General features: G+C 38.1%; 1 pseudogene; it reads right to left on the bottom strand.

The window, feature by feature from the left end:
• Positions 1-5,207: 5,207 nt before the first annotated feature.
• Positions 5,208-13,566, bottom strand: part of LOC139736374 (uncharacterized) — a 78,638-nt pseudogene continuing 70,279 nt past the window's right edge.

Raw genomic sequence — 13,566 nt, 5'->3', positions numbered from 1 at the left:
TTCACCAAAAAAAAAAAAAATCAGTAAAGAACTTTTGACATTTAAAATTCATGCATAGCTGCTACAACTTGAAAAAAAAGAGAGAATTACAGTGTGTACCTAGTAACTGAAATATGTCAATCACATGCCAACCAAGAGAGAGAGAGAGAGAGAGATTAAACGAAGAGAAATGAAGACAGAAATCACAACAAAGCTGTATTGGCAATATTCAGTAACAGAAAAGTATGTGTGATACACTAACTTGTACATCTGCAATAATACCTTAGTAAACAGTTAGTTCTTAACCTAGACATTTACCATGCTCTCTTCATCATTAGCACAAATGCACGAAGTGCCAAGCCTTTGGTTTTTGAATTAGCAATTGGCTACACTGCTACATTTCAAATAAAACATACCTAATTCTACAGTATTCATGCACACACTATTCCTACAATATCTTTTTTCTTGGAATGTAAAGAAAGCCCTCTATGGCATTTACAAAGCACATTGACTTTTTGACTTCACACCTTTACATCTAACCCACATTTCAACACTTACATCAAAAAGCTCCTTGTTAACACCAAATCCTACATCCTATACAGCAAATGCCAATGGGCAGAAATATGGCATGCTTATCAAACACAAAAATACAAATCTAATAGATTAGTTTTATGCATTTGGAATCTACAGCTATTGTGTCAGTTTTCATGCATGTTTATAGGAGAGATCAAAACTTACGTGTCCTACTGAATAATTCAAATTTAAGTGTGATTTGATTTAGTCTGAATAAAGGTTCTTTAGACATAAACATACAGAGATATTGATAATGATTAATGCATTGCATCTTCTGCAAGAGAAGCTATTCATTTGATACATGTTGGTGTATCCTTATGTATTTCTGACATAAGAGGTTAAAGGGGGAGAAGTAGCAAATTAGAACAAAAAAATCCAACGGTGCATTTATCAACTCTTTTTCCCGGCAAAAACAGCTTTTCCAAACGGCTTTCAGGGAATTTTTACGAGATGATAAACATGACAAGGCCAATCTTTGTGTTCGCGATGAGTTGATAAACAATTTTGGAAGCTGTTTCTATTAAAAAGGGCTTTGGAAATGGCTTTTGAAAGCCGTTTCAAACAGGGCAAAGATGATAAATGCAGCCCAATTCAGGTACAGACCTATAATTGACATGTCAATGAGTATATACTATTATGCTCTCTACACGAGGGAAAGTTAACTCTAAACACCTGCAGACATAATCATATGAAATGAAATGTGTATCATATTTCACCTGCCACATATTACATGTATACCTTAGGTCGAGTCTTATGAACTGCGTGGGTGTACCAACCATCTATATTCAGCACAAAGGGTGGCAGATACAAATATGTGTACGAGACAATATCTCTTGACATACTAATGACTAAGACCATAATAAATATCAAAGTTTTACGTCTTGCTAACTAGATGCGCAGATACATGCCAATCTGTTTCACTGTCTAAAAAAAGAAATATGCATATGTTGGCAATACAATATATCTATAGCATTACAAAAATAAAATGGAGCATATTCAAACACTCATTGCTTTGTACCATATGTGCTGTGGAGGCATGCATTTGCAATAGAGAGAAGACGAAGAAGGAGAAACAAAAGCCTAAATAAATTCATATCGACGATAAACTCTGGATATCTGAATATACTGTCATGATCAATTGACACTAGATATGCGCGATGGAGGAAGATTAAGCTTCACTGTAGCTATGTTCCTATTTAAGTCTCTATTTCTGACACAGATTTCTAGATCTATCTTTGAAGTGGTGCTCAGTGTTTGCTTTAATAGGAGACGAGAGGTGACACAAAAATCACAATCACAAATAGTTAACAACCATAGAGAGAAAGAAAGATGGATAGAGAGGGAGCGAGATAGAGAAAGAAAGGAATTAATCCACCACTACCCAAACACTCTATAGAGTAGCACCATTCAAAGCAGTAAGATGGGATAGGGCACCAGTCTGTCGTCTGACCTGACTTCACGCCCGAGTCTCCCTCGGAAAGAGAAATACAGAATGCAATCTAGCATTGCCATCTACACAACTGTGCACCCTAATCTCACACATCCCTTGACTACAGAGCACCAACATCCCGCAGGATTCATAACAGACTGATGGGATACCATTCTTCAAAGTCCTGAATGTTAGAAAAAAACAAATAATGACATACAAGGGCAGCAGATTTTCAAAAAGAGAGTCCTTCATGATCAGAAACTACTATGAGAGAAATGCAATTCTCATTAAAATTGAGATTTCATTCTGAGAATGGACTAAATTAGTGAACTTTGCGAGTCCTTGATAGTATTATATGCCGCAAAGCAAAACGTTTTTCTATTTTTAAAAAGCATGTTCCATGCGTACTTACAACATTAATGACAAATCTAGAAATAGAGGGTCATCATGAATAAATTGTATCCTGATGTTATTCAAACATTATTCATGTTTGAGGGAATTTGACAAATAAACAATGGGAAATGTAAATCAGGCATTCAAGAAAAGTTAAGAGGAAGAACTCATTGGACTTTATTTTTATGTGTGTGTCTCTATATGAGCAACAGGTGCATCATACAGAATCATGTAATCTTTTGAGCCTTATTTGTGATATATAACAGGCTCCACTGTTGTTTGATTCTCTTTTGTTTGAATGCAAATTTGGCCATGAACATATGTCTCAGTCAGTGAAAAACATGTCTAGCCTTACAATCCTATTTCACAAAGACCACCTTCATAACTTGAAAGGTACAGGAAATAGTGAAATTAGGGTGCACAGTCTTGTAACATCAAATTATCTACACAAATAATTTAGACAAGGATGACTAATAACTCTAACCATCATATACATAATTCTCCATGAGGTAATTACAATATCTTTTGAAATATAAATTAAGAAAAATAAAATAACTCGATCAACAGAACACAAATTACACACTTTAAAATTGTTATTTACATTTAGAAATACACCATTTTTTCCCCTACAGATACACACCTTGGAAATATTGACAAACTACAAGAACAAAACCCATTAAAACTTGTTAACCAAAGACCACACAATCACTATAAATTGAGACTACCCTTGAATGTCGATTATTACCTACATTTAGATAGCAAACAGCCTGCATACCGCCATCTTGTTTTATGCATCAAGTCTGCCATCTTCTCTCTCTGTGATCACGCTGCGGACCGAGAAATCTAAAAAAAAACCTTGCCACGGAGAAAGATCGACACGTGTGAACTGTTTTTGTGTGCCACCACGATTCCTCTTTGTGTGGGCTGAAAATCGTGATTTCAGCAATGTCGTTTACAATTCCTCAACATTTATCTATTTTTTTTACTTCTTTTTTTTTTTTTTAATCTCTTGTTCCCTGTCTACAATCCCTCATCAGTGAGAAGATATTTCCAGCATCTTAAGTTGTGAAGGTTGCTTTGGCAATCGAATAATGATTGGCACTTGACATAAATACCCATTTTTCTCTAATTCTACAAAGACAAGATGTACTCAAACTAGCACAGTCAAGACGTGAAAAGAATAATGCACACAAAGACACAAAAAACTAATTCAATCTCAGTTCCAATGCTTTTCTTGTTTCTTCTTCGCAGCTATCCCCACTGTGAAGTTCTCACAGAAGAAATAAAAATCTTGAGTACAGAACGATACGTGATGGGGATGGCAAAGTAACTACATGTATGCAACGCTATGCCAGGAGTTTTTTCTTTTGTTTTGTTTTCAGCATTCAAAGACTTTTAAGTCCCTGCAATCATTTTTCTAGATATGTACCACACCAAAAGTAAAGAGTCATAACTCTTTGTCAAACGAATTCACTACATTATAACATCTGGTATCTACCTCTGTTTCTATACATTCATCTGCCTTTATGTCACTACTTTAATAGTCAGGAAGGTGGTAACAAAATGAATACATATGACCACAGATTATAAAATTTCCTTTGACATTTACAGAAAAAGCCACTAGCTGCACCTTGGAATTTTTCTAGTGTGCAATCAAGCCAGTATTTATGTTTCCGATGAGAACATATCAAGAGTGGAGAAAGAGGTACTGATGTGTTTTTACGTGTGATGCAGTTTCTCAATGTAGTCGCATTGTAAATAACAAAAAGACTGTTATTTCTCTGACGGCATTTCACAGGGTATTTGCAAGGAGTCACTGTATAAACAGATTCAGGTTCTGAGAAGATACTAAAATAACAACACACAACCAAAATTTTTTGTTTACCTGAAATTTCAGTGGTATTTTCTGCAGCCAACAATTGAGCAGTTAATTGCTGAGCAAGAAATGCATGGACTTACCGTAGCGTGTCTCTTGCATTGAAAGAAATTTATATTTGAGATGTGGTCGTCAGATGTTCAGCATCAATGCCCAGACACAGACACACACACATAGGCACACACACATGTGCATACACACAATATTTTCATAAAGAGTAGTCACAGTAGCTTTTACTCCTATTTTCTTTCAGTGTTGAAGGCATGTGGCATGAAAGCAACGTGAATAAGAAAATTCCAGGGTAAAAGAGAAGAAAAATGGTAAGATGTTTTCATGATTCCTTCTTTTTCATGAATGATCTCAAACACACACACACACTTGACGTGGTTTAATCTAAAACTAGTCTTTGAAAAGAACATCAAAGCACATCCCAAATCTTGTGAAAAAGATCATGTGACTGTTCCCTTAGCAACCAATGTGCAATTCTTTCCTATGCATTCTTTCCACAAAATGAGCCACTGGAAAAAAATGTGACCACTATGATTATCTTATTCATATCCTGACTGCTTATAACAAATAGTAGTTTCTATTGCGTTCACATTTCAAAGTCTCACCGCTTTCATTCCATGTGAGCATGTAAACTGTACATGGTCGCAAGATCTGTACTGCACTCCCATAGGATTGCCATTTAAATTTGAAGCAAAACTAGAAAATTTTTCCACCAATCTTTAAAATGGCCTACATGTGGCAAAGATGTAAATTTACATCTATGTCACATCAAGCTTGTTTAGTATCAATAAGAAAAGTGTCAAATCAGTTGGATCCTTCCAGTATCTCTCTGTCTATCTCAAATCAATATGCAAATTGAGTTGAGTTGTATCTTTTCTGAGTGATGAAAGCATCAAGAGTCGTCGTCCATGACGCATCACTCAGATGTCATACCAAGATTTATACTTCTCATCTCAAATTCTTTTGTCTCAGTTCAAGTCATCTCGAATCAACAGCAGATATCAGAAGATGACATGTTTGAAGCGTGGTTCATCATGATGGAGTTTCATCCTCGTGAATACCGTCCGTGTCTGGTTGCCCAGTTTGCGTCTCTTAGTGAGGATGATTTGGCGAGAAGACGCCACTCTCGTGACTCTCCGTGGAGCTGGACCGCGAGAAGCCTATCCGTGCGCTGGTTGGGGAGGGGGAGGGGGAGGGGGAGAAGGATGGGCTGGGTTTGAAGCGGGGCGGGGGCGTCAGGCTCTCCCCTCCCTGGTTCAGCTTCCACATCAGCTCCTCGTTCTCCATGGAGAGCCGCTTGTTGACGTCTGTCTCTCGCTGGTACGATTCTCGCAGGTGGACGTGTTCCGTCGACAATTGCCTGCAGGGAATGGAACATCACCAACACACGATGATCAAGACTTGACATTTTTAGGATGCAAGAATATTTCTACATCTTTCTTTTTTAAGACAACAAAGCTTACAGAGATATATTCACAGTGGGATGTTCTTGGGCAGTATTTCATTTGCCATCACAAGTGCATCACAAAAATATATTTTTCCCGCTTTTTCCACATTTGAGCAAAGGTCCCATACTTTTGAACAATGAAGCAAGCACTCATTCATTCAACTTGCCTTAATTTAGTTGCCCAAGGCACGCAGAATATTGGGCATGTAGCATCCTGATACCATGAATTATCCTTTTTGCTATCATCACAGCGGGCATTTTTTTTTTCTGTATCTCATATTTTTCTCTGTTTCCAATTCTCTATTTCTTCTGGTATGACAAGGGTTAATGGACGACATGTTTCACCAACCTTTCATATTCAGTCTTTTTGGCCATCAATGCACTTAAGTCCTCCACTTTGGCTGTCAGGAGGTTTATCTTCTCCTCTTTGTCAGGGATCCTTTCCACCTGATGCAAACAACAACAAGAACAAGAGATATAATGTCTTTCTTTGAGGAGCGTAGGTACGCACTTCACGCTGCTCAGTGAAGAAAGAAAAGTGAGGTAGTGATAATACTGTATAAGCTGTTATTTTCACAAATTTCTCAAATCATAGTCAGATCGCAAATTTAGCAACACGTGAAAAATATCACGTTGCGCTAAGGTAACAGTGCATTCATGATACTGTCGGTGTCAATTCGCGAAAATAAAATCTCGCGAAAATATCTTTGACCTCCTCATTCACAAAAATATCTGTACACTAATATGACAGCTCATACAGTTTATTATCTAAAGAACGGTCAAAGAAAATCAAGAGACCTTATATAACACAAAAATGTATTTACTTCCTAACAGAGGACACTGTTGTTATCAACATCAGATAAAAAGTCACAGCTCACTTGATGGTTGTTAGTATAATCTTGAATCATGTGAAAATAATTTTGATATTCAAACTCGGGCCACACATCACTCTAGACAACTAATTACTGCCAAAAGAAATAGAAAAAAAGAAACTACTGCCAAGAAAAAGGCCGTTGGCTACAATTCACGAAAATTTCATGCCACAAAAATATCTTGCTTTACAGTATCACACTGCAACTGACATAACAGCCTTGGACAAATTCACAAAGTTCATCCTGCTTGGGCAAATTAAACTGATTCTAAATCTCTCTCTTACCTCCTTCTCCAGGGCCATCTTACTGACCCTGAGGTCGTGGATTTCTTGGTTTTTGATTTCCAGGACAGCTTTCATGCTGGTCACCTCATCTGGTAGGTGCTTGTACTTAGCTATGGCCTCCTGGATGAAGAGAATTGTTTAAAGACAAAAGTGTTATAAAAGTTCTTCAAAACTTTTCAGTGGTGAATCTTAACTAAATTTAAAAAAAAAAGTTAAAAACAAATGAGAAGAAATGGTCAGACTCTATTTGTGACATATCAATGGAGCTTTGTTACATGTATATGGAATCCTGTGCTAACAAGACAATAGGGTAAAATGTATAGTTTCATTGTGGAATCATGTATGAAATTTCAATTTTTCTTCCCACAGTATATTCCATGTTTTCATCATCAACATCATCATCATCATCATCATCATCACTATCATCACCTACAGCAGCATTAACAATAATTTCCCTATGAAATTTGCTATCATCATCAGGAGCACTCTCATTTTCTGTAGTAGTTGTAAAAAAATTCCCAAAACCAAGGAGACAATGAAGAAAAAAACATACATACTTGCAGATGATTCAACAATATATGATCATAAAGAGGGAATATAAATAAGTTGCTGGTATTAAGAGTACCACTGACTCTGCCTTCTGGATAAACAGTGTATACATAGACATACATGTAAGATCTATATTTATTGAGATGAAGTGGATAAGGACAAATGTGACCTAAAAATAGCAGTGAAAACAAAGAATAAACCTTATCAAGGAAGTACATAGATGAGAATAGCAACCTGTATGTTTTTTAAGCCTCATATCCTCTACGAAGGGAGATATTCCTTGGGATGTTGTTGATTCTACCACCTGACAGTGAATAATGTACTATCGTTATCGTTTACTGAGATGTGCACAAATCTATCACAAGGATTAATGAGGCGTCGTAGAGAAAATAATGACTTGGGGCCCATTGGAATAAACAGTGAAGCAGCCAGCCGCTCCGCATCAGCAAATGATATCTGAAAAAAATTTTTTTTTCTTGCTATTCTCTTCAAATCTCTGATACATGAGCAACATACTATTAACGCACTGAAATCTCTTTTCATTGTTCCATATGTTTGCATTCATGACTTGCTCATTTTCTAGCTTGTTACATCCTGAATCACCAACCATCGGAAAATGAGAATGCACTTTTTTAAAGAATGAAAAGACAAAAGCTACAGGTTCAATTTCAGATTTTCATTTTTTTTAATTTCATTTTTTCAACAAAAAGAGATCATAAATCATTTAATACTGAATTCACCCTCCCACTGAGGGTTTTTTTTTCAGTCTTTTTTTCCCCCTCTCCCAATGATAGCAGCATATTTTTCATTACAAACTTTGTTCAACATATGCCCTTTTCAGAGCCCAGGAGAACTACAAATACACGCGTAATGAAATATTATTTCTGTGAGTCCACCACTACTGTGGACTCATCCTCAGTCTGAGCTCATCCATGATGGCATGGACTATAAACAGCAATCTGCATCATGGGACTCCTTCGTACGAAGGTCACCTATCATCGACAGCAGTGTGAGTACTTTCTTTCCTTTTCCTTTTTTTATCCTTGAATGGCGGCAGCAGCTCATCATGATTTGGCCCTATTCCTATCTTTTCCTCTTCGGATGACCAAAAAAAAAAAAAAGAAAAAAAAAGATGCACGCACTTTTGCCTAGCTCTCTCCCTAGAAGTGCAGTCAACCCAATTTGCTGTAGGGAGGGGCTTACAATGGGGGGAAAAGTGGAGGGACTGTAACTCTATTTGACACCAGATCACGTGAGGTCTGGGACGGAAATATGTTACCCAAAAAAGAACACTCCTGCCGTTGAAACAGCATCGAATCTATACTTGTATTTCAATGAAAACAAACTCCATGAGGAAACAAATGGATTTCAGCTCAAGTGTAACTGTCTGTATCATGGATACAAGACCAGAAATATGAACAACCATAATTAGCCTATGGTTTCCCCCTTCCCCCTACCCTCCACCATCACTGAGCCATCACTTTGTTTCTAAATTAATCACAAACCTTAAGATGTATAACTACTTACAAAAAGATATTGACCATTATTAAGGTCATATCACATGGTACTTTGGTTGCCAATGGTGATAGAGGCAGCCAGAGAATTGGTGTCCCATTCAACAATGTGGACGTGGAGATGAAAATAATGTTGATGATAATAGTGATGATGGCAATGACGATAATGAAGTGTCACAGTGAAATAGACTGACCTGTACTTTAGCATCATCCTCCTTCCTCAGGGCCTCCTCTAACTCTTGGATCCTCTTAGTCTGGTTGTCACATTGATACTTCCACTTGAACACCTCATCCTACAGAGAAAACGTTACAGAAATGTCAAATTCAGGATTAATAGATCAGAATAGAACTATATTATACTGATCTCCTTTTCTAGAGGCACTTGTCCGCAAAATATTAATTGAGTGTCTTCATTCAATAAAGAAACAGAACAAGATAAAATACTAAAACTTATTTTAAAAATGGTAAAAGGCTTTGCATTCTGAGGATTATATACCAAACATCAAAAGCAAGACTAAAACAAGAACATGAAGAAGAAGAAGAAAAAGAAGAAGAGGAAGAAGGAGGAGGAAGGGGGGAAGAAGATGAAGAGGAAAAAAAGAGAATGAGGAGGAGGACAAGAAGAAGACAATGACAAAGATGAAGAAGAAAAAAAATCATGATGAAGAAGAGAAGCAGATGATAAAGATGGAGATGAAGAGGAAGATGAAGAAAGAAAGGGATGAAGAAGAAGGATAGAAGCAGAAGAACCAAAAGAAGAAGAAAAAAAGAAAAAGGTAAAGGAAAAACATAACATTCTTCCCCCATCTCCATTGTCTCTATTCATCACCCTCACCTGCAGCTCCCTGGTCCTCTGATCAGCGTCCGCCTGGACTGACCTCACCTCCTCATCCTTCTCAGCCATAACGGCCTCCAGGTGGTCCAAGTGGGACTGGTTGATCTGGGACACGTGGTCTGCATGCTGCTCCTCAATGTCATGAACCAGACTCTGGTGGCTCGCCGTCATGTCACACATCTGGGATACAGAGACAATGATGAGAAGATGGAGAACGTGAGATGGTGAGAAAGGAGGAGTGAGATTAGAAAAGGGAGGGATGGAGAGATAGATTGAGAAAGAGAGAGAGAGAGAGCACAAAGTTCAGGGTAACAGAAGGATAGATAGGTGGATAGATAGATGGATAGATAGATGGATAGATAGATAGATGGATAGATAGATAGATAGATAGATAGATAGATGGATGGAGAGATAGATAGATAGATAGACAGATATATAGACAGATAGATGGATGGAGAGATAGATAGACAGATAGATAGACAGATAGATAGATAGACAGATAGACAGACAGATGGATAGATAGACAGAAATAGAGATATAGATAGCCAGATAGATAGAGATAGATAGATAGACAGATACATAGATAGATAGAGATAGATAGATAGACAGATACATAGATAGATAGAGATATTGAGAGAGAGAACAAGAGAAGAAAAGAAGTCAGAATATCAAGAGTAGTTGGTAGGATTGGTGAATGATAGAGGACCAAACAGATGGATAAACATGTGGAGGGATGAACACTGATTCACAGAAAGATACTTTTAGTGTGCGGATAGATGTAAGGCATGAATGGATATTTTGCAGCCGTCACATTGAAGGTTGAAGGGATGTTTGATGAATGTTTAAAATGTCTGGACTCTCACTTTCTTCCTAAAACGAATTGCTACATATAACAGGTGCCACTAGGTAGGCAACCATGCTTTATCATTAAAACACCACTTCATTATCACATTCAAGACGTCACCACCACAGATACATGTCTTGTATTTGATGGGCAATTTTTAAAGTCTGATTTGCTTATTGGGAATGGGAGAATTCTACAACATTTATTATCAAAGGCCACTGCTTGATTTCATCTGTCAAGTTTGCACTGAATTTCATTTCGTGCCATTCTTTTTCTCAATCATGTTTTTTTTTTATTGCTTTTTTTTTCGCAGATTGCACCCAGGCACAAGCAGCCACAGGATGAGCTTCCTATGACATCACAAAAAGATCCCCCCATCAGCAGACGTCTTCCTCTGGGTACTAACCTCCTGTTGGTGATCGTCTGTGAGTTTCCTGATCTCTTGCGTGTGCTTGGCCTCCACTGAAATAAAACAGCAATGACAAAATCATTACAGCCTTACGTTAAAAACATAACCCCCCCAAAAAAACCCCAACAAACCCCCCCCCCCCAAAAAAAAAACAAAAACACACACACAAATAAAACAAGACCAAAAAAAAAGGCTCTCTTTGCATGTTGAGTTCACCACTGTCATATCAGAAGTCATTTTCGTAATTTCGGGGATGATTATCAAGCTCTCATTCACTGTCATTTTGAGAGTAGTTGCCAGCAGGAACAGTTTCTGACACAATGAATTCAAGACTTTCAATGTATTGCATGTGCAAGTCGTGTAATATTCAAATACGCTACAGCTGGACATCTCTAGCTCTTTCTCACTTTAGTTTGATTTTAAAAAAAAATAAGCAATGCTGGAATATTCTAATGACAGCATGGTTACACAGCTCTAAACACTCAAACAAAAATGTATACCCACTTTATAAAAGGGTACTAAAGAGGTAAATTATTGAATGAATGGATGGAAGGATGGACAGACACTCTGCCACAGTCCCACCTATTAACTTACGTGTCTGGATCTCTTTGGAGTGTTTCGCCCTCAGAGTCTCATCCAGTGCACCCATCTCATCTAGGTGATGCAGCTCCAGTCTCCTGGTCTCCTCCTTGTGACAGTGGGTCTCCATGTCTAGCTCCTCCTTCAACCGAAACACCTCAGCCTCTTGGATCGCTGGCAGGAGAGAAGAATGACTTGGTCAGTATTAAAGCAAGACATCACAAGGCCACACTACTGTAAATCCAGAAATTTTTGCCTGCATGAAACTATTGCAAATTTCATGAGCCGCCAAGATGCATGTGGAAGTATAATGCTCATGAAAGTTCTTGTTCACACAACGCATTAATTGCCAGTACAATGCTGTACCTTACCATACAAGTACTCACAGTTTCTTCATGGTTGGCAATTTGCAAAAGTTTCATGCCGTAAACAAGGCCGTCTGCTCCAATTCGCAAAAGTTTCATCATGCAAATATTTCTGGTTTTGCAGTATATCACTCCCTTCCTTTATCATCATTTACATCAATACATTATTTTGCACTTGGTGTGCAAATCCACCATACTTCAGGCTTGCCAGAGAGTGAATACTGATTGTACATTGAACATTTCATTGTCATCCATCAATCCTTCTATAATGATGCATGGGGAAATGATATGATGATGGTGACTTTTATAAAGTGTAAAATACCAATACGCATGTCAAAGTGTCTTCCAGTTTTGATGAAACACCTTAAATAGCAAATTTCCAACTTTGTTTTTAATGGCACCCACTCACAAAGAGTTGGATGTGATAGAATATCACCACAACATATCTAGAGCTATCCGGTTATTTCAGTCTCTCCACCCCCCCCCCCCAAATTGCTGCAGTTCGACTTTAATTTTCCCACTCGGAGTCTTGAAATATTTCTCTTTCATTATTCATTCCACTACAGGGAATCTCTCGAATGCTTCCATAGCACCTGCATGCCCCAGTAAACCTCGAAGCCACTCATACAGAAAGAAACAAAGTGAGAGAGAGAGATAGAAAGAAAGAGAAAGAAAAGAAGAGAGGTTTAATCCCAACCTTGACCTTTCATAATGTCATACAGCAGGTGGCAAGCTATCCATCAGTTTCACACCTGTATCCAAGTTTTGTCTCGACACAGGTCTCCAACCATAATCCCCTGACTGTAATAGGACCTAGCTCTGGTTAATCATCAACCACTTTGTTCCTCCGGGTGAGTTGGGTGAGAGTGTTGGTAGCCGCGGAAATTTTCACTTCCTTAATAAATTTTGCATCTGGCAGCACATTATACCCAAGGTATACTGTCAATTACAGAACAATTTCCCAAAGTGTAACATATCCTTGAGCAATCTCCCTTGAAGGATTACATGCCTTTCTCCACTGAGAAGCATGTTCCACATTGAATCAGACTATCTCGAAATTATCACCTTGATGAATGACCTTTCAAGGACCTTCCTTCATACAAGACTGCATTCCATCATTTTAAGCATTTCCCTGAAATTAATTACGTAAATGATTGCAATTCGACATCATTACTGCAGGGAAGATATTCTACAAACACTTTTTTTTTTAAACAGAGGCGAGCATGTTCTTGTGAAGAAATTTACAATGCCCATCCATACCTGCTCTCTTCTATTATTGCACCTGCAAACCCTGCATACAGTTTGCCATTCTGTGTCAATTCTTTTCTGGGCATCATCTCATGCTCTCCTGTCACAAACTCCCATTTCCGCTCGGGGGGAGATTGGACAGAAATCCAGGTTAATCAGCATCCAAAGCCCTACTTCTAGTGGCTATCTTTTTCCTCTTCTCCTCCTTCCACCCAAACAGCCCATTTCACAGCTGATTACATCTCAATCTCCTTCCTCAAGCCAGACAGAGATGACTCCGCTCATCTCTCATCTCCCCCTCCTCCTCCCCCCCCCCCCCACCACTGGGATACGATCCCATGTCACCCAGTTTCATGGTGGT

Source organism: Diadema antillarum, unplaced genomic scaffold, assembly GCF_040938485.1.
Source record: "Diadema antillarum isolate AM-2024a unplaced genomic scaffold, OU_Dant_1.0 seq00000642_RagTag, whole genome shotgun sequence".
Taxonomy (NCBI): Eukaryota; Metazoa; Echinodermata; class Echinoidea; order Diadematoida; family Diadematidae; genus Diadema; species Diadema antillarum.
Note: the sequence above shows the minus strand (reverse complement) of the source record. Positions and strands in the feature narration are given on the sequence as shown.